General features: G+C 46.8%; 1 long non-coding RNA gene across 1 annotated transcript; it reads right to left on the reverse strand.

Annotated features, from left to right (window-relative positions):
- Positions 1–77: 77 nt before the first annotated feature.
- LOC141257945 (uncharacterized) lies at positions 78–27497 on the reverse strand. Its single transcript, XR_012318137.1, has 3 exons — positions 27287–27497; positions 3000–3041; positions 78–2485 (listed from the first exon to the last, which is right to left on the reverse strand). It is a non-coding gene; the product is annotated as an uncharacterized lncRNA (long non-coding RNA).
- Between the last annotated feature and the right edge of the window lie 11 nt (positions 27498–27508).

The following is a 27508-nucleotide window of genomic DNA, read 5'->3' on the forward strand; positions in this document are numbered from 1 at the left end:
CAGAAAATAACAGTGTCTACATTTGTCTTTACAAACTCACAATATGTACTTTTTTTCTGAGGATTTAGCATTCCTGTGAATCACTAACCTAATACTTAATTGTATACCCACAGTTTTTTAGAACTGCTTCACATCTATGTTGCATAGAGTCCACCAACTTCTTGCACCTGTCAATTGTTGTTCAAGCCCAGCATGCTTTGACTACATCCCACAATTTTTTGGCATTTGTTGGTTTTGCCTCAGAAACTGCATTTTTTTATGGAAACCCACAAGTGTTCTATTGGATTAAAGTCCAGTGATTGGGCTGGCCACTTCATAACCTCAATTTTGTTGGACTAGAACCAAGATTTTGCTCGTTAACTGGTGTGTTTGGACTTCTTGCTAAGAGATTTGCTTCACACAGGCGCCTTCTAACTGTCACAGTACTCACAGGTAACTTGAGACCATCTATGATCATCCTGGAGCTGATCATTGGCTGATCATTGGCTGAGCCTTTGCCATTCTGGCTATTCTTTCATCAATTCGAATGGTAGTCTTCCGTTTTCTTCTACATCTCTCTGGTTTTGCTTCCCATTTTAAATCATTGGAGGTCATTTTAGCTGAACAGCCTATCATTGTCTGCACTTCCTTATCAGTTTTACTCTCTCCAATCAACTTTTTAATAAAAGTACGCTATTCTTCTGAACAATGTCTCGAATGACCCATATTTCTCAGGCTTTCAAGGAGAAATGCATGTACAACATGTGCTGGCTTCAACCTTTAATAAGGGCCACCTAATTCACTCCTATTTTCTGCTATTAATTTGAACACTACTGTATGTGATGGGAGACATATGTTCTTCTAGGGAGAGCCAAGACTTCACTTCTGGCCTTTGAGCCCAGTCGACAGTTCTAGTAAGTAGCGCGGCCTGATAATATGTGTGTTTATTGGGGGCTCCCGTTCCCCCCTGGAGAGTGAGAGGGTATGTGAGTTAAGCCTCAATTTGTGTTTATTTCACATGTAATTAAAAAAGAAGTTGACCTTGGATGGGTATGTTTTTGGTTTTGGGATGGGGAGCATAAGTAAATGAACGTGGGTAGAAGTATACTTTTTATTAAGTTTTTCCTACCAATCCAAGAGAGGTAAGGGGCCCCATAATTTGATGTGTTCTGCCACTGCAGGTAGAAGGGGATTATAGTTGAGGTTAAAAAGATCTCTGGGGGACTTGCCAATCTTAATACCTAAATATGAGATATGTCTGTGGGGGTCTGTGGGGGAAATATGAGATATGTCTGTGGGGGAATCACAATGATTGTTTTGTGTGTGCTTTACGGTGTATACATGCATTTAGTCTAATTCCCCGCCCACTAGGTGTGGTGGTTTTTTTGAAGGGAGGCGTATCCATGTGCATTCTTTCGCTATAAATAACAGACCCTGTATGTGTATGTGTATAGACTGTCCTGAGGAAGTGGTGTGATCATCAGGAAACGCGTAGAAATAAAGTCTATTTCATCATTACATCGACTTGGATTCCTCTGGTACATTATTCTGACAGGGGAGCAGCGCAGTGTGACGCCCCATTCTCTTCACCCAACAAAGGATCGTTTGACGCACAACTGGCACAGTATAAATGGCGCATAATATTTCCCAGCTGAGAAAACTTTGCAGGATTACTATTGCAGGAAATTGTGTCCACCTCAGATAGACTTGTTTCACTGCTTGGTTTATATAGCGATGCTCTTACAACCAACCAAGTCTGGCTGTGTGATTCTGACGCACAACTGGTGCAGTATAAATGGCGTATAATATTTCCCTGCTCAAAACAATTTGCAGAATTAAGAGTAAAAAGAATATTATTATCCCTGAGAAGGGCTTTTGGTATGAATTGCAGCAGAAAGGACGTACAATTAACCCTATCTTGTTCTACACAATCTCTCCCTAAGTGCTTCTATCAGCGGCATTAATATAGATTATAATTAGCCCTAATAAGGGCTGTTGTTGCAGTTGAAAGAAATACGCAGTTAAAACTCTGTCTCTAGTTTGGCAGCACCTCTCCCTGCTCTGCCTGTTTCCATTGGTACACTGTGCCGAGCATAGCATCTTGTGTCATACATAGATCCGATGACGCTATGTGGCCAGCCAATCACAGTAATGCTGTTGGTATATGCAACAGTTGTGGACTTCTTTGTTTGTGTGAAGAAGGACTTTATGCTGGTCTGACAGTAGATGGCGATGTTGTGTAAAGTTTCCTTGTTTACTGTATTCTAAAAGAAAAAAAAGTCTCTCTTGTATTTTCTGTTTTGCTCTTACTTCCTGGTGCAGTACTGTGTGACTGTGCGTTTTTTCCTTTACCTCATGTTCTGAGAAGTAAAAGCTTGTTATCCCATGTAATCTGCTCTGTGAAGTTTCTACTGCAACTGTGGGTATCCAGAAGCTGTGCAACAGGTTATAGGCCCAGGCACCGAGGTCCCCAGACACCCAGGACACCGGAACTCTCAGCAAGACCCTGGTGAATGCAGAAGAATTCTTCAGTACAATTCTCTCTAAACAACTAAGACAAGTTAAAGATGACAAGTAGCACAGAGCTAAAACTCACAGTAGCTAAGATGAATAATGAGAATTATCAGTTATGGAGCTCAAAGGAGAAATGTTATTGTCTAAAGATGATTTATGGGAAGTAATCACTACAGATAGACCTGATGAGGATAATCAGACATGGGATAAGAAAAATAGACTAGCAAGAGCTACCATCAGCCTATTAGTGGATGATGCTCAATTAATCCACATAAGGAATGAGGATACAGCAAAGGGAATGTGGGAAGCACTTAGAAAGCTACATGAAAGACCCAGCTTAAATCACAAGTTATTTCTGCTAAGAAAGTTTTACAGTATGAGACTAAGTGCAGACAATGACATGCAGAAGCATATATTCTCTATTATGGAAGTGATATCACAGCTGAGATCAATTGGTGAAGATATTAAGGAAAGCCATGCAGCAGCAATATTATTGTGCAGTTTACCGGATTCATATACTGCTTTGATAAATCCACTAGAGACAAGACCTGAAACAGACATTACATTAGAGTTTGTGAAGACCAGACTCATAGATGAATATCAAAGAAGGAAAGAACAAACAAATGATTCTTCTACTGAAAAAGATAATGGAAATGCTCTTAAAGCTACAGAATCAAAAAGACCCTATAATAAAGAGACAAGAGAATGTTTCAGATGTAATAAAAAAGGATATTTAAAGAAAGACTGTACTATATGGAAAGCAGAACAACAGAAATTACATCATGAAGAGAATACACAGAAGGTGAAAAACACAATTTCTGATTCATGTGAAAATAATTGGAATGGCACATTTAAAGTGACTGAAATCATCATTGGGTTGGTTTATTAACTCAGGCGCAACAAGTCACATGACAAGTAATAAAAATTTCTTTACTCGAACTTAATTTAAATAAGAAGGAAGACACTTATCTTGCAGATGGAAGCAAAATAATTGCAGAAGGTGTTGGACAAGGAATGCTAAAATGTTCTAACAAGTTTGGGCATGATTCAAAAATACTTGTACAGGATGTGTTATATGTTCCAGGATTAGAAGGAGGATTGTTATCTGTAAAATGTCTAACAGCTAAAGGACTGTAATGCAGCAGCTTGCTAGCATTACTGTAAAAGGTCCAGGATGTGTTTTACCTGACCATGTACCTTCCCCTTTAACTGACTGGTCACATGACTGTGACATCACACAGGTCCTGTATGCACAGTAAAGCTCTGTACACATGACTGGGACAGCACACAGGACCTGTACACACAGCTGACTGATCACATGACTGTGACATCAGCAAGGTCCTGTGAGTATGTGGGTGTCTGTGCACAGGATATATAAACCCTGGTGATTTGAGACAGGTGTGTTCGGTGTTCGGTGTGAGGCCTGTGCTCCGTGTGTGTGGGACACCGTTTGTGAGAGGCCGAGTGAGGCCGAGAGTGAAGCCTAGCAGCCTGAAAGGCCGAGCCCGGACCCTGTGCGTGGATGCCAGTGGCCTTTGAGGGAGAGCCGGCTTGTTGAGGAACCCTGAAAGGCGCAGGCTGGATGTCAAGTGTGGAAGACATACCATTATCCTACGAGGGGACGACGGCTAGAGACCCCTACCTGGGAAGCCACAAAGCCACAGTGGTGGCAAGCGTAATGGACTGCAACAACTAAACCCGGCAAAGGTAATACACTGTGCTATATGGACATTGTGATATGAACATTGCTATTTTTACCTTGCCGTAAGCTGTAACCTGGAGCAAGTGGGCCTGTGTGCCACTTGGCTCATGAACATTGTGTTAATGTGTGTCGGCGTGCCACGGAGTTGGACCCGGCGAACTTTGGCTTATGAAGTAATAAACTGCAGCATTGTGAGAAAATACGTAAAGACATTGCACGTGTGCATTGATTGACGCAGCGAAGCGAGTAACCCCAGTATGATGACTAGCGCTGCCTTACATATGGTTCGAGAGTGCGGGCAACGGCAGCCCGGTTGCTAGCGGCAACGACAACCCGGTTGCTAGCGTCAACGGCACAGGACGACGAGTGTGGATAAAGCATCTTGTGGCAACTCGGCGGGGTTGCGGAGATTGACGTCTCACTCAAACCTGGTTTGCTGTGGCTCGGCGGGGCTCATGAAGTTTAAAGCATCTTACGGCAACTCGGCGGGGTTGCGAAGATTATCGTCGCACTCAAACCTGGTTTGCGGTGGCTCGGCGGGGCCACAAATATTTTTTCCGGGAGAGCGGTGAAGTGCTAGTGTGAACAGTGTACCGCGATGGCTGTGAGCAAAGCAGCAGATCTGTCTGGAGCTGTTGAGCGGTTGAAGGGCCGGTTGGGCCCGGAGCAGGTATTTGGGAAACTTTTACTGGACATGGTGCAGGAACCGCAGAAGCTGTGGGCCCCATATGGAATGGCGGCAGTGGACCATTCTATGGACTCTCCGGGGGCGCCAGTGTTGTCCCAGAGTGCCCGGGGAGGTGGTAAGAGATGTTGTGAACTGAGTCCTAAGACTACTGCTGATTTTTTGTGTAAAAATTACCCTGCCGGTGTGGTTGTTAAAAAGGGGGCGGAGTCTAAAAGGGGTGGATTTTCACAAGAGTGTGGAGTGTAGAAAACTGAAAATTGTTACTGGTTGTGGGTTGGTACCTCCTAAAAATGACAATGTGACCGTTGATAACGGGATAACTTCAGTAGAAGGGGGTGACATCAAAGTGGGAGGTAACCTGTTAGTCCACAACACCATGGGGAGTGACACAGACCCCGTAGCTGACTGTGACACTATGAAAGTAAAAAGTGAGTTCAGTCAGGAGGGGCTAGACGAGGGGAGAGAGTCCCCCTCTCGTCGTCGACGGCGCAAGGGCCACAAAAAGGTTGCTCCGGTAGTACTCCCTGAAAATGAAAATAAAGAGAATGTAGTACTGTGTGCCTATGCTTCAAGTGTGGATCCTCCTTTAGAGGTAGAAGAGGAGATGACGTTGCCAGTAGCAACCTCCGGTACGGTACCGAGACTGACGGGTCAGGATCCGACAGCCCTGAAAGAGGAGGCGGCCACTCATGATTAAGAGCTGTAGCCTATCAGGCCGCAGTGTCAGATTGACGTGCAGCAGTTATGTGGAAACCTGGGGAACGTGTCCGCAGACCAGCTGAACCTGGAGTCTGAGCAGCAGAAAATATACCAGGTTATGAGGAACTGGCAGCGAGACATGGAGGGAAGCAACGCGGAAATTAACCATTGGAAGGAAATGATCTACGGAATTAAGGAGGACCGCCGCAAAATCAAGGAGGAGGTTTTTCAATTACAGATTGACAAAGCGGTGTGTGATGATGAGTTATGCGAGGTGAAAGATCGCTTCTCCCTGGTACAGTTAGAGCTGTCTGCCCTCAAAGAGGCACTGCAGCATGAAGTTGCTGGGCGTGAACAAAACCTAGAGCGATTGCGCGAACAGTTCAACCAGGAGCTGTGTGACTCCAAGAAGGAGTGTGATGGAAAGTTCGGTATGGAACTGCAACAACTTAAGAGAGATTATGAGGATCTCCTCAAGGTAAAAGAAAAACTAGAGGAAGATAAGGTGGGTGCAGAGCAAGTGCGCCAAGTGGGTGAGACCACTCTGCAAGAGACCCGTGAGGAGAATGATGATCTCCGTGGAAAGACCCTAGGTCTGGAAGCTCAGGTGAAGGAGCTACAGATGTCCTCTGAAACTCTCCAGAGGGGGGAGACGTGCCTTAAAGAAACAGTCAGCAAGATGGAAGCTGAGCGGGAAAAGATGGAGGAGTCCATCGGAGAAGCCACAGACCAGGGCCAGGAGTTGGCTGCTGGTGAGGGGAGGTGTGAAGCAGATACCTCCTCGAGTGATGCGAGCTTGGATGATTCGGTGGAAGAGCCGAGATCAGGGAATTGCTTCAGGCCCATTTGAAGCAAGAGAGGTCTAAGAGAACTCTACTGTTAAAAGAGCAGTTGAAGCAGGAAGAGCTTCAGAGACGGGCCGCTGAGAGGCGAGTGACGGAACTAGAGGAAGAGGTTTCCGGGCTCAAATGTCGCCTGACAAAGTATCACTCGGTGAGCGAGGCCTCCTTGGAGAAGGAAAAGGGCAAACACGTTGTACTCATTCCCTTGTACCATGAGAAGGTGGACCTGAAGAGAGCTAAGAGCAGAGTAACAGAAGATAAATATGAAGTGGAAGTGGTCAAGACGAAAATTCTTGAAGTTGTAGCTGTGAGTCAGCTCAGGGTAAGCATACAGGGGGAAGAAGCTGAAAGTCAGTTGTCCCTGAACCCTGAGCTGGTTGGTCGTCTGGAAACCACTGGTGAGACCGAAACGTCTTGGTACAAATGCCTCGTAGATGTACCCGAGGATTTGAGGGAAGAATGCACCCGTGAGTCCGTGCATGAAGAGTTTAAGAAGGCTGAGGGAGCCTGTAAGGTGTACTTTACCTCCAAAGCTAAACAGCTGGTGGTTCTGTCCATGACCGAAGTCACAGTGAAGAGGGTGGCGATCCTAAGTGATATGCATTGGCGATGTATTCGCACGAATCGGTTTCTCCGGTTGAAGACGGAACAAGCCGTTAGACAACTGGAACTGATGAGGAAAGCTCACAGTATGCGTGAAGAGGTCATCCGGGTGCCTCATGTTCTGGTGAGAAAGCTCATTGGGAGAAGCGGTCGAGCCATGCAGATGATGGTCAAGAAGTCTGGTGTGGTGAAAGTAAGCAGTCCCCGTGATCATCAGGACTGGATACCAGACGAAGACGGCATGGTGTCCTTCTCCGCTGTAGGAACAGAAGAAAGCTTAGAATATATACGCATGCTGATTGAGTACCGAGTGACCTACCTGCAGGAGGTAGAACAATTGAATCTCGCTAGACTGCGAGTAGATAGACAGCATCATCTGAGCAGCAGAAGATGGAAGCCGTCTAGAAATAGTGAGACCCGACAGAGAAAGGGCCCCCTAAATAACAGAACTGCTACAGCTGGAGTTAGGGACCTTTCAAGATGTCCTGAGAGTAGTGGGCGTGGGTTTAGAGGTAGTGAGACCTCCAGTAACTCAGGTTTGAGCAGCCCATACAAACGACCCCATAGAGGACGGGACAGTACGGAGTCAAACCGGACCTTAGATACCAGGGCATGTGAGTCACACCGCTGTATGACTGACCGCTGGGAGCGGGGGAGGTCTGACAAGATTATGACTGACCGCTGGGAGCGGGGGAGACCTGGCAAGGTTACGACCCGGAAAGGTGATCTGACGAAGACAGTGACAAATGGTAGGTCCCTAAGGAATGGGCTAATGTTGTTGACTAAGGTTCCAGGGGCTGAGTAGCACAATTGTAAAGTACATGAACTCTATGTGAGCTGGGGGTTATAATGTTATTGTGTATATTATGTGTTCAACCCCACAAGTTTGAACAGAGGGGGGATATGTAATGCAGCAGCTTGCTAGCATTACTGTAAAAGGTCCAGGATGTGTTTTACCTGACCATGTACCTTCCCCTTTAACTGACTGGTCACATGACTGTGACATCACACAGGTCCTGTATGCACAGTAAAGCTCTGTACACATGACTGGGACAGCACACAGGACCTATACACACAGCTGACTGATCACATGACTGTGACATCAGCATGGTCCTGTCAGTATGTGGGTGTCTGTGCACAGGATATATAAACCCTGGTGATTTGAGACAGGTGTGTTCGGTGTGAGGCCTGTGCTCCGTGTGTGTGGGACACCGTTTGTGAGAGGCCTAGTGAGGCTGAGAGTGAAGCCTGGCAGCCTGAAAGGCCGAGCCCGGATCCTGTGCGTGGATGCCAGTGGCCTTTGAGGGAGAGCCAGCTTGTTGAGGAACCCTGAAAGGCGCAGGCTGGATGTCAAGTGTGGAAGACATACCAGTAGCCTACGAGGGGACGACGGCTAGAGACCCCTACCTGGGAAGCCACAAAGCCACAGTGGTGGCAAGCATAATGGACTGCAGCAGCTAAACCCGGCAAAGGTAATACCCTGTGCTATATGGACATTGTGATATGAACATTGCTATTTTTACGTTGCCGTAAGCTGTAACCTGGAGCAAGTGGGCCTGTGTGCCACTTGGCTCATGAACATTGTGTTAATGTGTGTCGGCGTGCCACGGAGTTGGACCTGGCGAACTGTGGCTTATGAAGTAATAAACTGCAGCATTGTGAGAAAATACGTAAAGACATTGCACGTGTGCATTGATTGACACAGCGAAGCGAGTAACCCCAGTATGATGACTAGAGCTGCCTTACAAGGACTTACTGTAAAATTCAAAGATGATGAGTGTACAATCCTAGCAGGAAACAAGGTAATAACCAATGTCAAGGCAGATGAACAATTATATCATCTAGACACATTAAAGGAACAGATGAAGTTTTGTACACATGATCACAAGAATTGTATTCACATGTGGCATAGATGTCTAGGACACAGACATCCTGAAAGTATAATGGAGCTACAAAGAATTGACAAACGATCTATTGATATCTGATTGCTCAATTACCATAAGATGTGAATGTTGTATAAAATCAAAAACCACAAGGATAGGGGCTACCGAGTGAGGGGAAACCAAGTAGTGGGTGTCGGAGGAGGAAGAACAGGGGAGCACTTCAGTAGGAGTACAAAAGGGAACCATGTTGGGAGACAGAGTGCAGTCAGAGAGGACAGTCTGAGGAGAAGGAGTGGGAGTAGGAGCTCTGTAGGAGCTCTGCTCAGAGGAGAGGGTCTAGATTGAGAGGCCCAGGCGGACAGGCTGGAAGAGGACGGGAGCAGAGGGAAGGCTCCAGGAGTGAGGGGATCCCAGGGGCACGGCGAGTGCGGAAGCCACCCGTGCACCCGAATCTACCTGAGCGTGGATGGATCAGGCCACAAAGGGGAATAGCCCCTAACTAGTGGAGAACTACAAGGCTCAGCTAGAAACAGGAGGCTTCTGTACTTTCAGGGTGCAGCTGCTCACAACCGCAACTAAATTGCCAAAAAGGTAGCCGCATAAAGTCCTGGGGACTGCACGTTACCCGCCAAGATTCGAGGCTACTGGCTTGGGACACTGGTTGCAAGGCGCAGGGCAGAAGGGTGAGAGCCAGCGCAGGAAGATGACCGAGGAAGGCACACAGACTGGGGTCCCGTTATGTACTCCTGAAACACCTGGGAGTTTGCTGAACCCCTGCCTTGGTAAACAGAGGACGGTGTGGGAGGTTACCCTTGTCCTGGTAACCTGGAGTTCAACAACTGTGAGTAAACCTTGAAGACTGCACCCCACTGTGTCCTAGAATTATTATCTGCACCATCACCTGTACTACACTGCACAGCAACATCTACCTCTTTAACCATCACTTACTGCCCTGGAGCTAAGCTCTACCTGTGGAGAAATGAACCAACTCTGCTGCATCATCATCAGCTCCAGAGGAACTGCATCGCAGAGGCGGCCCCATATAGCCGCCTACCACAGGTGGGGTCACGAACATTAAACTATAAAAACTATAATCCTCTTTCAACAATCCCCTTTTATTGACTGCCCTGGGTCACGGACCGGGTCACCGCCACTGTGACATCCCCCAGCATCGACCCGCCCGGCTATCGAGTACCCCACGGCCCAGGTGGCGCGTCACATCAAAAGACTGTCCCTAACACACCTGAACAAAATGGAGTAGCAGAAAGGAAAAACAGAACTCTGACTGAAATGATAAGGTGATTGCTGACAGATTCCAAACTATCAGAGAAATATTGGGGTGAAGCAACAATGACAGCTACATATCTACAGAACCGACTTTTTTCTAGAAAACTGAAAAAAAAAAACATGAACTCTGGCAAGGTAGGAAACCAAGTGTAAATCATTTAAGAGTGTTTGGTTGTAAAGTTTTTGTATTCATTCCAACAGAAAAACGTTCCAAACTTTAAAATAGGTCCATGGAAGGAATATTTGTTGGATATAGTGAAAATTGCGAAGAATATAGAATCCTAGATCCCAAAACAGACAGAGTTATGGTGAGTAACAGTGTGACATTCATTGAGGATCTAATTGAAGACACTATGATTTCACTGGAAACAAAAAATGAGAAAAACAGCAATGATATAGCTGAAGGAATATCTGATGAAAAAGAAGTTGAAATTAATAAAAAGCAGAATACTGAATGTGAAGAATCACAACTACAAACAGACACAGAACCAAGACATTCAATAAGAGAAAACAAAGGAAAACCACCAATACACCTTTCATACAAGGCAAGTACAAGTAAAATTTATGAGGCTACCTCTTGGGAAGACATATCTCGACTTCCTGAAGAAGAAGCCAATAAATGGATAGAGGCAACAGAAATAAAATCCATGCATGACTCAATACATGGACACTAACAGAATTACCAGAAGGAAGAAAAGCTATAGGATGTAAATGGGTTTTTAAAGTAAAGTACCGAACAGATGGCACAGCTGAACGTTACAGAGCAAGACTCGTAGCTAAAGACTATTCTCAAAAATATGGAGAAGACTATGATGAAACATTTGCTCCAGTTGTCAAATATGCTTCTGATAGAACTTTGTTTGCAGTTGCAGCAATGAAACAAATGGAACAGAAACATCTGGATGTAAAGACAGCATTTTTGAATGGAAGTTTAACAGAAGATATTTACATGGAACAACCTCCAGGATTCAAAGATGAAAGTAACCCAAACATGGTTTGCAAATTACAGAAAAGTATATACGGTTTAAAACAAGCTGCTACAGCGTGGAATGAAAAAATCATGGAGGTGCTCGCAAATGAAAAATTTAAAAGAAGCAAAGCTGATCCTTGCCTGTACACAAAAAGACTAATGGACAAATGGATCTATGTACTCATATATGTTGATGACATTTTAGTTTTATTTTAAAAAGAAAGGAATGAAGAGGACATACTAAAAATCCTGAATCAACATTTCGAGATCAAAGACTTGGGAAATGTGAAACAGTACTTAGGAATACAGATAGAAAGAGAAGAAGATGGAAGTTTCCTACTTAATCAAAATCACATGATTCAAGACATACCCGAAACATTTGGATTGAAGAATGCAAAACCAGCAAAGTCTCCAATGGAAACTAAAGAGATGAGTAGTGAGAAAAATGTGTTACCAAATAATGAAGAGTACAAAATGGCGTTAGGAAAATTACTGTATCTAGCGACTGTTACAAGGCCAGACATTGCAGCAGCAGTAGGAATTCTGAGTAGAAAAGTGTCCAAGCCAAATAAAGCGGATTGGAATGCTGTGAATAGAGTAATACGTTATTTGAAAGGAGCCAGCAATGTTAAACTGAAACTGCCTACAAGTGATGCATTTTAACTGAATACTAGTGTTGAGCCACCCCCGTAGTGTTCGAGTTCGGTTCGGTTCGTCGAACACCCGTGTGTTCGCCGAACTGTTTGTCGAACTGTTCGTCGAACACCTTCGAACACCGTTAAAACCAATGGCAGGCAAACAAAAACACATAGAAACACATAGAAAACACCTTCAAAGGTGTCCAAAAGCTGACAAACTGCTCAGAAGACACAACTAACACATGGAAAAGTGACAAGTACATATAGTCATGCGAAAAGAAAAGAGGTGGAGGAGTAAAAGGAGGGGGAGACACAGATATAGGCATGTCATGCCCTTCTAAAATCCAAAAAGTGAGAAGTCGACACGTTCAGTCCGCTCCTGCCCGTGCCACCTCCGCGTCGCCGGGTTTGTGCCAGAGCCGCGGTGAACCCTGACGGCCAGCCCCCCTCTCCCAATACTGGTGCCTGTCCGCTGGTGGGTCGAGCGAGCCCCCCTGTGGTGGAGGCAGCTCTAAGCTTTTTAATTTAAATTGTCTCTCTAATTTGAATGAATACACTTTAAATCTATTTACAAGGATCTATTGGAGGGCAAGTCTCATGCCAGCAGCCGCGTAATTCCAGCTCCAGTAGCGTCCACTAAAGCTGCTGCAGTTAAAAAGCTTTTATAAGGATCGAGCTCGGCTGTCCACCGCAAGGCATCCTACTGCCAGTCCCTGCCCCTATGCCTTGGGGTGCCTCCTGATGCTCTTCACTGAGTATCCCGTGGTCCCGAAGCATTTCCTTTGAAAAAATTAAGTGTCCAAACTACAGGTGGTGTAGCTTGCTCTGACTAGCAGACACTGCTACTAGGCACAAAGTATTTCCTGGGCTAGATGCAGTTAAAAATTTGTAATTAGATACTCTCGTTGGATGCTGAGAAAGCATTCCATAGAGTCTCCTGGCACGCCATATATGATTCTCTTAAAAAGCTTGGGGTAGGGGTCTAGGGGACCCTTTTATAGCCAAAATCACGGCCGGGTATCGCAATACGTCACCTAGGCTGAAGATAAATGGAACTGTAGCACCCTGAGGGCTCGGTTGCTACAGAGGTATTGCACCTCACCCAGAGGTGTGATATCTCACTCTCAGGTAAGGATGTAGTGTGGATCAGGACCCGACACCTGCATGTGTAGCACCCTGAGGATTCGGCTGCTACAGGGGTATTGCACCTCAACCCAGAGGTGTGATATTCCACTCCCGGGTAAGGATGGAGTGTGGAACTGAGCTCGGTAGGCTGCATGCACTACACACATCCCATTTCCGGGGAACAGACCAACGGTACTCCCACTTAGAAATGTGCAGGTACGACCGAGTCTGTTCCTGGCTGGAGTGGGAGGGGGGTGGTACATCCCAAGTAGTGTAGGGGCAGATAGGGGGAGCAGCCTGGGTAAAGATAGGAGCTCATTGGGTGCTGGTCACCTGAGCTCACACATAGAGGGTGTATATAAGGTGGGCACCATCAGAGAACAGGGTCAGTCAGTCAGCCACAGTCAGTCAGTCTGTGAGTCTTTGCAGAGAAGTCAGAGTAAGAGGAGCAGAGCAGACCCAGAGAGAGAGAGAGGAGAAAGCAAGAAAGACCCAGAGGGGGAAACAGAAAAGGAACTCTGAGAACCCAAAGTCCATCAGCGGGTGAAGAGTTGGCAAAAGGGTACCGGAACCCAAGCTGGTGGGGGCAAAAGCACACCCTAGCCAGAGACCGGAGGCCGTGGGCAGCGTCTGCCACGGCCACCCACCACATCCACCCCGAAGGCATACCACGTGGAGGGTCAGGGAACCCAAGGCCAAGGGTCTCCCAACAGAAGGCCCGAGGGAGCTGGACCTGGGTGGATCACTAGTGGGGACGGCCAGAGGAAAGGACAGAAGGAGAGCTCAGGGTCACGCTCCGGACTTGCTTGGGGGTTGGCTGGATCCAGGACCTGGTGGACGCAGCACGGCTCGGGTGGTCACTTGAAGCTGGAGTGACCGGAACATCAGCAGTGAGTAAATACCCTAAACTGCACAACCCGACTCTGTCTTCATTTTACATCTACGCTGCACCACCACAACCCCCATCCTCTGCACCTGACCCCCTGAGGCTATACCCCACCCGTTGGGGGTTATACCATCAAAAGCTGCACCTACACCATCAGCCTCAGCGGACCCTGCTGCAGCGGCGGCCATAGTGACCGCAATACAACGGGTGGCGTAGTCGACAATAAAGAACTTAATAACATCTGTAGGACTGCCACATACAACTGAGTTTGACACCCTGGGCACGGACCGGGTCACAGCCACTCGGAAGACTACAACTCCCATCTGATCCGGCTCCGGGTATACCCCTAAAGAATATGGCCCAGGGGGCGCGTCACATGCATTACACCACATTGCCGTGGGGCAGGGCGACCAATATGCCCCTGAGATGGGCACGACAGTCCCTGTCCCTGGCTGGAGTGGGGGGAGGGAACACTGAGGAAGGGGAACCCTGTAGTGCAGGAGCAGGGAGGAAGCAGTTCCTGGGTGCATTGAGAAGGGAGTATAAAAGGTGGGCACCATCTTAGTTCAGTGCAGAGAAGTCTGAGCAGAAGTGGCAGGGAGCAGGGGCTCTGCATGAGCTCTGCTCCGGAGGCTGGCCTAGTAACAGAGGTCCAGGCCTGGAAGAGGGAGAAGGAAGGAAGAGGAGCGGAGAAGGCTCCAGGAACGAGGAACGAAGGGATCCCAGGGGTGCGGACAGGCGAGTCGCCACTGCACGCCCGAATCCACCTGCGTGGAGGGGTCAGGCCAAAGGGAGAGACCGTTCCCCGAAACTAGTGGAGGCAGGAAACGACCCTCAGCTAGAAACAGGAGGCTGTGACATTTTATGTGGCGCAGCCCCTCGCTACACAAGCTAGGAAGGCACCACATAGGGTCAGGGAAACTGGCGCCAAGTTTACCAAGAGGAGGCCCGAGGCAGCCGGACAGAAGGGTTGGTAAGAAAGGCCAGACAAGGGACACACAAAGGGGGTCCTGTGAAGCGCTCCAAAGTTATCTGGGAGTTGTCTGAGCCCCTCACCTGGTGAGCACAGTACGACGTGGGCAGCCGTTACCTGCAGACGTGGTCTGGATAATAAGAACTGTGAGTAAAGGCCCTGGACTGCATCACTGACTCCGTGTCGTTACTGCTGCTGCCCTGCACCATCACCCCCATCCTCCGCATACACTGCCCTGAGGCTATACTCCTCCCGTGGGGAGTTATGCTACGCTCTGCTGCACCCACAACACCAGCCTCAGCGGTCTGCCCTGGAGCGGCGGTTCACTCTGACCGCAATACACGGGTGGCGTAGTCGGACATTTAAACATCAAAACCACATAAATAGTTCCGCCACTGGTTTGACCGCCCTGAGCCACGGAACCGGGTCGCCGCCACGGAGACTACAACCACCAGCATCCACCAAAAAGGGTCCGGCTCCGGGTGTCCCAAGGCCCAGGGGGCGCGTCAGAACATTTTCATCACCTTTCACAATCACCAATGGGACAAGGCAGGGATGTTCTCTGTCCCCTCTCTTATACATCCTAGTGACGGAGCACCTGCTCTCATCAATTCGCCATAACCCCAATATTAGGTGGATTGAGGTGGGAGGCACCGAGTAAAAGTGCTCTCTATTTGCTGATGATGTCCTAGTATATATCACTCAATCACATATATCCATCCATGCTGTTATGGCTGAAATAGATCACTTTGTTACATGGTCAAATTTTAAAATCAATGCAGCGAAGTCTGAGGCCCTCGATGTCTCCCTCCCCAAATCCATATAGGATTCCATCCAGTCCAACTTTCCCTTTGCCTGGCCCTCACTGGGTATCAAATACTTAGGAATTCCTATTCATAGAGACCTCTCCCATCTATGTTATCTTAATTTTGGGCCCTTTATTGAACAACTCCATACAGACCACGGTTGGCAAGTTAGAACTGTAAGATTCACTACGTGAACCACTGGTGTTTTGTGGAAAAGCACATGTACACTGTGTTCCACATTATTATGCAAAAAGTGTTTAGGAGTGATAAGGGAAGAATTTGTTTGTTTGTCAGTTAAACTCATTGATGGTGATGTGTGTCAGGGCTCTTTATATCACTGTAAGCAATTGCAGACACCTGTGCTAATTAGTTTGGCAGGTGTGTCCAATGAAAGGCAAGACTACTTAAGAAGGCTGTCTCACATTATTAAGCAGCCTACATTTTCTGCCAAAATGGGAAAGAAAAAGGATGTGTCGGCTGCTGAGAAGCAACAAATTGTGGAGTGTTTAGGTCAAGGCATGACTACAATCAACATTGTGCGATGATCAGGATGAAGTGTCTTGGCAATCAAGAAGTATGTAGCTGATTCACAGTACACACGTGTGCGTGCAGATAAGGGCAAATTGAGGACTCTTTCCTACAGGCAATTACGTCAGGTTGAAAGAGCAGCGGCAAAAAAGCCTTGTCATAGCAGCAGACAAGTTTTTGAAGCTGCTGGTGCCTCCAACGTCCCCCGAACAACAAGATGCAGGGTCCTTCAGAGGTTTGCAGCTGTGCATGCGCCATCCTGTCGATCTCCTCTATCCACTTCACACAAGCAGAAACGGCTCCAGTGGGCCAAACATTACATGAAGACTGATTTCAAAACTGTTTTGTTCACGGATGAGTGCCGTGCAGCGCTCGATGGTCCAGATGGATGGAGTGGAGGATGGCTGGTTGATGGACACCCCACGCAAACACGGCTACAGCGCCAACAAGGAGGAGGTGGAGTAATGTTTTGGGCTGGAATCATGGGGAGAGAGATTGTCGGCCCCTTTAGGATCCCTGAAGGCGCTAAAGATGAACTCCATAATGTATGTGGATTTTCTCAAACAGCACTTCCTGCCATGGTTCAAGAAGAAGAACCGTGTATTTCACAGCAAGATCATTTTTTTGCATGATAATGCATCATCTCATGCTGCACATAAAACATCTGCATCTCTGGCTGATATGGGCATAAAAGGGGACAAACTTATGGTGTGACCCCCATGCTCTCCTGACCTCTACCCCATTCAGAACCTTTGGAGCATCATTAAAAGGAGTGTCTATGATGGCGGGAGGCAGTTCACATCTAAGCAACAGCTCTGGGAGGGTATTCTGTCCTCATGCAAAACAATTGAAGCAGAAACCATCCAAAACCTGACAAATTCAATGGACGAGAGAGTTCAGAAGCTCCTTTCGAACAAGGGGTCCTATGTGAAAATGTAACATCACCTAGAATAAAGTTTTGAGTTGAAAACTGTTTGATTTCAGTTTCTAACAACCTGCTAATGCTTATAATTTCAAAAATGACCATTTTTTTGGTCTTTATTAAAATGAAAAGGTTGATCGAAAAGTTTGGGGGATCTAAGAGTGTGGCAACCCAGTAGTCATGATTACTTCGAATTCTGACAATATGAGGGTCATGCTGCAGGTAGTGCAGCAAGAAGGCACTTATGTGTCTTGCGCATCTCGGAGCCCCAAAATTATTTTCCGGGCTAGATGCAGCTAAAAATTATTATTAATTTTAAATCTGGTGAAGCTTTAGTATAGATGGCCTAATAGAATCAGTGCTGCACACTGCTACAAAGCCCAAATTATTTTCCAGTCAAGATACAGATAAACATGATTAGTAATTTTAAATCTGGCGGAGCTTATTATAGATGGCCTAATAGAATCAGTGCTGCAAACTGCTACAAAGCCCAAATTATTTTCCAGCCAAGATACAGATAAACATGATTAGTAATTTGAAAGCTTAAAACGGTTGGTAGGGTGATTTTAACCAATCATCAAGCTTTTACTCTCCCCAGGATGACACAGGGGTAGAAAAGTCGTTTCGGATCCATGATTTGTTCATCTTTATGAACGTGAGTCTGTCTACATTATGAGTGGAGAGCCGCGTGCGCTTATCTGTCAGCACACCACCAGCAGCGCTGAACACACGTTCAGACAGAACGCTGGCTGCGGGGCATGACAAGATCTCCAAGGCGTAAGTGGCTAGCTCCGGCCATTTATTCAGATTGGAAGCCCAAAAAGAGCAAGGGTCCAGTGACACAGTCATGGCTTCAATGTTTACTTGGAGATACTCCTGTACCATCGTCTCTAGGCGTTGACTATGTGTCAGACTTCTTGTCTCCTGTGGCCTTGCAAAGGATGGGCTAAAAAAGTGGTGAAATGATTCCGCAAAATTGATGTTACCAGCAGATACTGTGGTTCTGTTACGGTTTGAGTGCTGAACACTTGACGGTCCCACGGTTGGCAAGTTGGAACTGTGAGATTCACTACGTGCACCACTGGTATTTTGTGGAAAAGCACATGTAAGATTCTGCAACAGTCTCTGCTGATACTCCTGCATGCGTGCATCCCTTTCTATGGCAGGAATAATTTCTGCAAATTTACTTTTGTACCGGGGATCTAACAGTGTGGCAACCCAGTAGTCAGGATTATTTCTAATTCTCACAATTCGAGGGTCATGTTGCAGGTAGTGCAGCAAGAAGGCACGCATGTGTGTTGCGCATCCAGGAGCACCAAGTCCCTGTTGTGTTGGTGGCGAGGTAACAATCATGCTTCCTTCCTCTGTCCTCTCCCCCCAACCTCGCACAACAGAAATGTGATCAAGGTCTCCCTCATCTGATGAGTCTTCCATCAGTTCGTCCTCCACTTCTTCCTGCACCTTCCTCACTAGTTTGGCTGCTACCATGCGCCCTGGTAAAACCATCTCCCCCACCCTCACATGCCTGCCGCCTTGGTGCTGCCGACCGTCTGGACCTTGCAGATGTTAGCCCTTCCGCATACAACTCCTCCTCCTCTACTTCCTCCACCTCCTCTTGTGCCACCACCTGACTCCGAATTCTGTTTAACATGTGCTCCAGCATGTAAATCACCAGAATAGTCATGCTGATAATGGCATCGTCAGCACTAAACATCTTCGTCGCCATTTCAAAACTGTGCAGAAGGGTGCATAGGTCCCTGATCTGAGACCACTCCTCCAGCGTGATTTGCCCCACCTCTGGATCTCGTTGGCCCAGGCTATACGTCAGAACGTATTGCACCAGGGCTTGTCGGTGCTGCCACAGTCGCTGCAACATGTGCAGAGTTGAATTCCACCGGGTAGGCACATCGCATTTTAGCCGGTGAAGTGGCAGGCCCAACGACTTCTGTAGAGATGTAAGTCGCTGAGCTGCGGGATGCGAACGGTGGAAGTGAGCACACAGCGACCGTGCCCTCTGCAGAAGGCCATCTAGTCTGGGATAGTGGGCTAAAAATTGCTGGACAACCAGGTTCAACACGTGAGCCATACAAGGCACGTGTGTGATCTTGCCCCGGCGAAGGGCCGCACCCAGGTTTGCAGCATTGTCGCACACGGCCTTCCCTGGTTTCAGGTCCAGTGGAGACAACCATTCATGAAATTGGTTCTCCAGAGCTGACCACAACTCCTCAGCTGTGTGACTCACATTTCCCAGACATTTCAATGTAAAAACCGCCTGATGACGTTGAGCCCTACTGCCAGCATAGTAAGGAGGTGTGCAGGATCCCTTCTGCGCAGTTAGAAAGCTTGTGGCATGACCAGACAGGCTTTGGGTGCAGGTGGAAGACCGAGAGGAGGTTGAGGAGGCAGAAGCAGTGGAGGAACTTTGACATAAAGAGAATTGACGCACAACTCGTGGGGACGGCAAGACTTGGACAGCAGCCCCTTGTCCTGCTGTCACCATAGTTACCCAGTGCCCAGTCAGCGACATGTAACGCCCCTGTCCATGCCTACTCATCCAAGTGTCTGTGGTGAAATGCACCCTGTCACAAACAGAGTTTCTCAAAGAAGCGGTGATGTTGTGTGCGACATGCTGGTGGAGCGCAGGCACACCTTTCTTTGAGAAGTAGTGCCGACTGGGCATCTGGTACTGGGGCACTGCGACGGACATAAGGTCTCGAAAATCCTCTGTGTCCACCAGTCGGAAAGGCAGCATTTCTGTAGCCAAGAGCTTGCAGATGGTGAAATTCAACCTCTTAGCTTTCTCATGGCTAGGAGGAAATGGTCTTTTACTTGTCCACATCTGAGGGACCGAGGGCTGGCTATTGTGCTTAGACGGGGTTGATAAGGGTGTCCCCGGCAAACTGCCGGTCTGTGAGGAAGATGCAGGCGGACATGTTAGGTTGACTTGATCCAAAGGTGGTGCTATCGATGTCGGACAGCGCTCAACACCAGCTGGTGTTACCACCTCCAAAGAAAATGATGACCTGCCAATCACACTGGCTGTTGCGGGTAAAGAGGTGGCAGGTCTGCGCCCCAAAACAGGTGTGACTGCTGTTCCCCCAGTCACAGAGGATGAAGAGGCCGCGGATGCACAAGATATGGCAGACGGTGGTTGGCCCGGCCGGCTAGGCCGCATTGTAGCACACTGAGCTTCCCACTGCAACTTATGCTTCATGTCCATGTGCCGGTTCATGCATGAAGTACTCAAACTATGTATTTTTTTGGCCTCTACTTAGCTTTTGCTGACAAATGTTACAGATAACACTAGTTGGGTCATCTTTATCGATCTGAAAAAATGCCCAGGCTATGCAAGGCTTAGCACCCATGCGACCTGAAGAGCCACCACGACTTGTGGTGAGAGGCAGAGTTGTGTTTGAGGATGCAGTTGTTGACGTGCTTCCAGTACTACGTCTCTGTCCAGGAAGGCGCAACCTGACCTCGTCGTCACTAGCATCTTCCTCCACCTCCTCTGCTGACCTCATCTCTTGGCTGACTGTGGGTTGACAGTAAGTGGGATCTCCAACCTCATCATCATCACCCTGTGCGTTATCACACCCATCGTCCTCAGAGCCAACCTGTTCCTGCCCTGACAAAAAACTAAAGTTGTCGCTCCAATCAGGTATTTGAGTCTTATCATTGTCTTCCTCATTGTCTCCACCAACAGGAGTTACAGTTTGGGAATGAGGGTCTACATTATGGTCAGAACCTTCTGCGTCTGGTCCTGGATCCGACTCATAAAGATTCTGGGCATCAGTGCAGATCATTTCCTTGTCTGGATTCACAGAAGCGCTGGAGTCGACCTCTGATTCCCAGGCTATAGTATGAGTAAACAGCTCTGCAGACTCAACCATCTGTTCTACCTCATACTCAGATGGGCAGCTGGAGATTTGGGAGCTGTGAGGAAGCAAGTGCGATTGGGGTGACACCTTTGAGGACTGGAGTATTTGTGATGTTGAAGTTGATGTGGAGGAGAGCCCACTTAAAGGAGCACTTGATATCCGTTGAAGCACCTGCTGTTTTTGTGCCTCATCTGGAATTTGTAGCGATTGGCGTGGCCATAAGAAAGGGATCTTATCACATTGTCCGCTAAAAGAAGTAGACATTTTAGTTTGGCTGGAAGATGGTCTTTCTTCTGCAGATGTTACTGTTGCTTTAACACCTACCCCACGGACACAACCTTTTTTCCCTTCCCAACACGCCTATTCCCCTTTCCACCAGCAGCAGGCCTTTTTCCACTCATTTTGGTGGTTAACTAATTCACAACTCTGGAGTTGTTTGCACAAAAAAACAATGGATGGGAACCGAGCAGAGCTGAGTGGCCAAACTGTGGTATTAGGCCAAAACTATTGGCTGGGTTAGATGCAGAAAAAAATTATATTCAATTTGCAACCTGATGGAGGTCAGTATAGATGGACTAATAGAACAAGTCCCACACACAGCTAGAAGCCCAAATATTTTTTCAGAGGTAGATGCAGAAAAATTTTTTATTCAGTTTGCAACCTGATGGAGGTCTGTATAGATGGATTAATAGAACAAGTCCCACACACAGCTACAAGCCCAATATTTTTTCAGAGGTAGATGCAGAAAAAAAATATATTCAGTTTGCAACCTGATGGAGGTCAGTATAGATGTACTAATAGAGAAAGTCCCACACACTGCTAGAAGGCCAAATATTTTTTCAGAGCTAGATGCAGACAAAAAATTATTTTGAATTTGCAACCTGATGGAGGTCAGTATAGGTGGACTAATAGAACAAGTTCCACACACTGCTAGAAGGCCAAATATTTTTTCAGAGCTAGATGCAGATAAAAATTATATTCAATTTGCAACCTGATGGAGGTCAATATAGATGGACTAATAGAACAAGTCCCACACACAGCTAGAAGCCCAAATATTTTTTCAGAGGTACTGTAGATGCAGAAAAAAATTATTTTTAATTTGCAACCTGATGGAGGTCAGTATAGATGGAGTAATAGAACAAGTCCCACACACAGCTAGAAGCCCAAATATTTTTTCAGAGGTAGATGCAGATAAAAATTATTTTTAATTTGCAACCTGATGGAGGTCAGTATAGATGGACTAATAGAGAAAGTCCCACACACTGCTAGAAGGCAAAATATTTTTTCAGAGCTAGATGCAGAAAAAAATTATATTCAATTTGCAACCTGATGGAGGTCAGTATAGATGGACTAATAGAGAAAGTCCCACACACTGCTAGAAGGTCAAATATTTTTTCAGAGCTAGATGCGGATAAAAATTATATTCAATTTGCAACCTGATGGAGGTCAGTATAGATGGATTAATAGAACAAGTCCCACACACAGCTAGAAGCCCAAATATTTTTTCAGAGGTACTGTAGATGCAGATAAAAATTATTTTTAATTTGCAACCTGATGGAGGTCAGTATAGATGGACTAATAGAGAAAGTCCCACACACTGCTAGAAGGCCAAATATTTTTTCAGAGCTAGATGCAGAAAAAAATTATATTCAGTTTGCAACCTGATGGAGGTCTGTATAGATGGATTAATACAACAAGTCCCACACACAGCTAGAAGCCCAATATTTTTTCAGAGGTAGATGCAGAAAAAAATATATTCAGTTTGCAACCTGATGGAGGTCAGTATAGATGGATTAATAGAACAAGTCCCACACACAGCTAGAAGCCCAATATTTTTTCAGAGGTAGATGCAGAAAAAAATATATTCAGTTTGCAACCTGATGGAGGTCTGTATAGATGGACTAATACAACAAGTCCCACACACAGCTAGAAGCCCAATATTTTTTCAGAGCTAGATGCAGAAAAAAATTATATTCAATTTGCAACCTGATGGAGGTCAGTATAGATGGACTAATAGAATGATGCTATGCCCAAAAGATTTTACTTCACTAGGTGCAGTAAAAAAATTGGTATTCTATACACAGGTGGTATATCTTGCAACACAGATAGGCTACTCCACTGACTAACACACTCTGCAATAGGCCAAAAAGGATTAGCTTTGCTAGATTCAGCCAAATGCTGTGAAAAAAACTTGCACAGCACTGGCACAGACCTGCCTGGCAAAAACTGATAGGAACTGATGTAACCTAGTCCTGAAAAGGACTCCAATTACAATTAGTCTTTACTCCCACAATCTATCTATTTAAGAGCACAGACCTGCCTGATAAAAGTCGTAGGAAATGCTGTAACCTAGTCCTTAAAAGGACTGCAATCACAACTATTCCCTACTCCCAAGCTATCTGTAGATTTGTGCGAAAATTGGCTTGAAATTAACAAGGTATAGCGCACACAGCAACAGCGGTGCCGTCTAACACGCAGCTGCAGCAGTGAGAAAATGGTGGCGACGGGGAAAATGGTTGGTCTTATAGGGCAAGGACATGTGACATACACTGCCAATGACACATGCCCTTGCTTGTGTGAAAAAAAGCACTTCGCTCCGTGTGTGCGCTGCTGATAGGCTGACAGATTGCACCTCCCCACTGTAAATGCGGGAAAGAGAAAAAAAAATGGAGATCTTCATTGTTCCTGCAGAGATCCATCCCCTGCCCCTCCCCCCACCCCGCTGTACACTCAAACTGCGTATTAACATTAATTTTCATCATTACTGAGAAAAAATCCAGTTATGATTTTGGTGCACGAACAGTTATCGAACATAACCTCGAACAGCCGAATTTTTCTCAAATTGTTCGTGTTCGCCGAACGGCTCGAACACCTCCCAAAACAGCTCGAATTTGAGATTGGCGAACAGTTCGAGTAGAACAACGCTCATCTCTACTGAATACGTTGATGCAGATTGGGCAGGAGATCCAACTGACAGAAAATCTAATAGTGGCTATCTTTTCTTTCTCTCAGGTGGACCAATTAGTTGGACTAGTAAAAAACAATCAATAGTAACGCTGTCGTCAACAGAAGCAGAATATGTTGCAGCAGCACATGCGAGTCAAGAAGTTCTATGGTTAAGACAATTGATAACAGACCTAGTACAAGCACAGTTGGAACCAACAAAAATAAAAGAGGACAATCAGGGATGTCTTGTTCTTGCTCAGATGGAAAGAGTTAACCAAAGAACCCCCCATGTTTATTGGCTGTCTACCAAGCGCCAAACATGCAGAGAGGGGACTCGAGCTTGCGCGTGAGCATTCAGAAATACTTGCCGAGTAACGAGCATCTCGAGCACCCTGAAGCTCGAGCTAGTAACAAGCAGTGACAAGCATGCTCGCTCAACACTAGTAAATGTGTCAGAGGATTTACATTTTAAGACCTACGTGCCCATATTGTGGGATGATGGGAGGATTTATCTTACTGACCGACTCCCTTTAAGACTGCCCAACATAATATCTTTTTAAATTGCCCAATCTGAGACAACCCTTTTTATACTGAAGCAGCTGTAACGACCGGATGATCACTGCGGATTTAGTTAATCTTACCTACGTGGATGACTTGATTTCGGCAGATTGGGAGCAGCTCCATGTTCGCTTATAGAGGAGGGTCCTGGGAGGGTTGAGGGTGTCTTATAAAGCAAATTACATCTATTTTTAAATGTTATTGATCTGATCTAACCTCATACCTGCCTACAGTCCTGCCATGGAGCACGGGCATATCATTAACTCAAAACTACAAACACTGATTACACAAGAACCACAAGACGGATTTCTTCACCTCAGGCATCATATTAATCAGTGCACCAACCCCAACATGACACTGCCTGTAGTTTACTTAGGAAAATCCTGCTGACAGGTTCTCTTTAAGGAGTGGGTCTCCAAGACTGTTAATGCGTATGCACTAAGTGCAAGGGCTGCCAAAAATTTGGAGGCACTCCAATACCCTTTTGAAGAGACATAGTGAAGGACCTCAGAAATTTTTCTGTAAAAATTATTAAGGAGTGGGTCTCCTTTACTGTTAATGCGTATGCACTAAGTGCAAGGGCTGCCAAAATTTATGAGGCACTCCAATACCCCTTAGAAGAGACATAGTGGAGGTCCTTAGGATTTTTTTTCCCATTATTAAAATGTGGGTCTCCTAGTAAGTACATGGGCTGAAAAACATTTCCCCCTGGGGGGTATACATATATATTTTAAAGAAGGTGGGCCTCTAAGAATTTTTCATGCCGGCATCATAAATACCCTTAAAAACATTAATGGGGGCATTGCATGATGATCACCCTGTTGATGTGGTGGTGGAGGATGAGGAGAAGGAGAAGCACAACATAAAAAAGAAAAAATCCTGAAGGGTATACTGGATGTGAAGGGGTGCATGGGAATAGACCAGAAAAAAAATCTAGTATGTGGGTACCTCGCCGGTTCTTCTTGGTTGTCCAAGGAACTGTGAACTCTGCTGCCAGCATTGTCAGATGGGAATTTTTTAAATCATTTTTCAACTAGGGCCTTCTGGTACTGCAACATTTTATTAGACCTCTCCGACATAGAAAGTAGAGATATAAAGTTCTCCTTGTAGCATGGGTCTATAAGGGTGATCAACCAGTAATTACTGTTGCCCAAAATGCATACAATGCAAGGGTCACGGGAAAGGCAGTGGGACATAAACTCATTCATGTGTGCCAGACTGCCAACAGCCAAGATTTCCCTGTCCCCTCCAAGAGGACGAATGTCCATCATCTCCTCCTCTTCCTCCTTCTCGTCCTCACTCCCCTCCTCCTCCCTCTCCTCCTTCTATTCAGGCCATCCATGCTGAACAGACAGGATGGAGGTGGTTTAGGTGGTTCCCTCTGTAGTGCAGGCAACCAGCTTCTGTTCTTTCTCCTCCTCCTCAGTATCAACCAATACGCATTGAGACGATGAGATGAGGCTGGACTGTGTAGCATCACCTTGTATAGTTTCTTGCTCCTTCTCAACTTGCTCCACCTGCAGAGCCTACTCTTTAATTGTGAGCAGCGAGCGTTTCACTAGACAGAGAAGCGGGATGGTGATGCTGATTATGGCGTAATTGCCACTCACCATCTTGGTCAAGTCCTCAAAGGTGTTCACCAAGCAGGGGCTCAGCCATCCCCCAGATAATTCAGGAGCACTTAACAGGACCCCTTTCTGTGTGCCTTTCTCAGTCGTCTTCCTGCGCTGGCTCTCACCCTCCTGCCCTGCGCCTCTGTGGCTTGATCCCTCCACCGCCTGGCAGATTCTGGCGTACGGGTGGCCTCCAGCACTGCCCGTACCCCTAGGATCCCCTCTTTCCTTCTGGAGCCTTCCTCCCGCTCCTCTCTCTCTTCAGACTTGGGCCTCACTGGCTAGGCCGGCCTCTGGAGCAGAGCTACTGCAGAGCCCCTGCTCTTTTCACTTCTCCTTTTCTGACTGAACTATCTTTCTAAGATGGCTCCCTTTTTATACAGCTACTGAAGTGCTCCCCTGATCTATGTCCTCCACCCACACCCACTACATGGTTCCCCCTCACTTGGTTCCCCCCCTCCACTCCAGCCAGGGACCAGGGACTGTGCTCTCCTGTAGGAGCAATCTCGCCCTGCCCTCTGAAGTGTGGTGTAATGAATGCAGGTGCTAGGGTCCCGGGCAGTACTCCATCCATATCTGAGAGTGAGATACCACACCTCTGGGTGAGATGCAGTACCTCTGTGGTGACTGAACCCGCAGGGGCGCCACCCAAGCAGTCGAGAAATGTGGCTGTTTAGTATTGTGGCCTGTGGGCGGGTGGCTGCGTATTTCCAATTGAGTTCCAAGGACTGGGGTGGGGACAACTAAACGCTGCGCTGGGGCAAGGACATGTACGTGGTTGCTGATGGCGGTTGCCAGTGTGCAATGACAGATGCAGGGTGGGAGGCATCTTTGCCTGCGTCATGGACAAGTGATTGGGGTACACATACAACAGGGGAAGAGACAGTGGTGTCACCCGCAGACACAGTTTCTGGACCCTGCCTTTTGGCCCAACTAGATGGGTGCTTTGCTGTCATGTGCCTGAGCATGCTGGTGGTGGTCAGGCTGGTAGTTGTGCTTCCCCTGCTGATGCTCGCATGGCAGATGTTTAAAATGGCCTTTTTTGGGTTATCTGGACAGTCTTTAAAAAAGCGCCGAAACTTGTGAACACCTAAACCTTGGGCTGGCAACTTTCCTCGTGTTGGTGTTCTGGGAAACAGTTGCCCACCTTGTGTCTCTGGCCACCCCACTGCCTCTTTCTGCCTGTTATGGTGCTACAGATCCCTCCTTCTCTGCGTTGCTATCCTTGCTCTGCATGTCACCTTACCAGGTTGGGTCCGTGGCTTCATCGTCCACCACCTCGTCTTCCATGTTCAAATTCTGGTCCTCTTCCTGACTTGCTGGCAATTGTGTTTCATCATCATCCACCTCTTGCGACAGTAATTGCAGTTTCTCTCCGTCGCCTTCTTGTGACCGTGGCTGCTCAAATATTTGGGCATCGCTACATGCGATCTCCTCATGTCCCGCTTGAAGCGGACCGAAAGAGAGG

This window comes from Phyllobates terribilis, unplaced genomic scaffold, assembly GCF_046119375.1.
Source record: "Phyllobates terribilis strain yellow unplaced genomic scaffold, ASM4611937v1 Scaffold_3__8_contigs__length_932513732, whole genome shotgun sequence".
Classification (NCBI taxonomy): domain Eukaryota; kingdom Metazoa; phylum Chordata; class Amphibia; order Anura; family Dendrobatidae; genus Phyllobates; species Phyllobates terribilis.